This window comes from Rhynchophorus ferrugineus, unplaced genomic scaffold (genome assembly GCF_030347505.1).
Source record: "Rhynchophorus ferrugineus isolate W39M unplaced genomic scaffold, kcgeb_rfMv2 rfM2, whole genome shotgun sequence".
Lineage (NCBI taxonomy): Eukaryota > Metazoa > Arthropoda > Insecta > Coleoptera > Curculionidae > Rhynchophorus > Rhynchophorus ferrugineus.
In genome coordinates this window covers 2,727,280-2,728,229 of record NW_027472581.1, presented here as the reverse complement: position 1 = coordinate 2,728,229, position 950 = coordinate 2,727,280, and the positions used below count along the sequence as shown (strand labels likewise).

At 33.6% G+C, this 950-nt stretch overlaps 1 non-coding gene across 1 annotated transcript; it reads right to left on the bottom strand.

Moving 5' to 3' along the window:
- Nucleotides 1–332: 332 nt before the first annotated feature.
- Nucleotides 333–439, bottom strand: LOC143192114 (U6 spliceosomal RNA). The gene has a single exon (XR_013004736.1). It is a non-coding gene; the product is annotated as a U6 spliceosomal RNA (small nuclear RNA).
- Nucleotides 440–950: the final 511 nt, after the last annotated feature.

Below are 950 nucleotides of genomic sequence, written 5' to 3'. Positions count from 1 at the left end.
TAGAAATCCCATCAACCTATTATTGCCAGCGAGATTTTTACTATAATTATTCAGCCCGAATATTATTCTAACAGGAGAAAAGTAATGTCGGTTGATGTCAAAGAGTTTATTTGATCCAATTGCTTAAAACGCAATCTATTAGCACTAGAGAGTAGACGGCAGATTTAGTCGAATCGAAGAAGTACATGGGTAGAGGGAGATAGGTCGGCAGTAGAAGGGTGAGTCCATGAAGAGACTAGGTAAGCTTTGGTGGAAGGTGAGAGGAATGAATGGGTATTTTGATGGTCAAGTTTCGGATAACCTCAAGGGCCTTGTTGGGGGCGTGTTAGAAGAAAAATATGGAACGTTTCACGATTTTGCTTGTCATCAATGCGCAGGGGCCATGCTGGTCTTGTCCGAATCGTTCTTATTTTAGTATATGTACCTCTAAAACAAGTACATTTCTACATATTGTTAGTTGATTTTGACTTTATATTAAATTGATTCCACAAGAACGGAATATTGTGTATATTACTTAGTGAAGTGTATATCTGTTGCGTTTTGCAGTATTATATGCGTAAAGCATATAATTCAGAAAATCTCCAACTATGGGTAAATAAAAAAACAACAATATGATTGTTTTTCTATATTGAGATTGTAAATTATATTATTGCAAGAACTAACCTTTATTTAAATACATTTGTCTTTTTAATTTAATAACACGTTAAATCAAAAACTGTTCATTCATATCATTCATTCGTTGATATTTTGTCCTTTAAACATAATTTTCTTTATCGGTATTTTTGATGTTTAGTATAACAATTTTGGAATTACTTTCCATAAATTCCACTTTTTTCATTTTTCCGTCTCGTTTTGTCACCTGTTTTCATTCAAAATGCTTTTTTCAAAGTGACACCTTGAGTCGTGATAAAAAGAGTGCCAAGAAGGGGGCGGTGATATATGAGTACAGT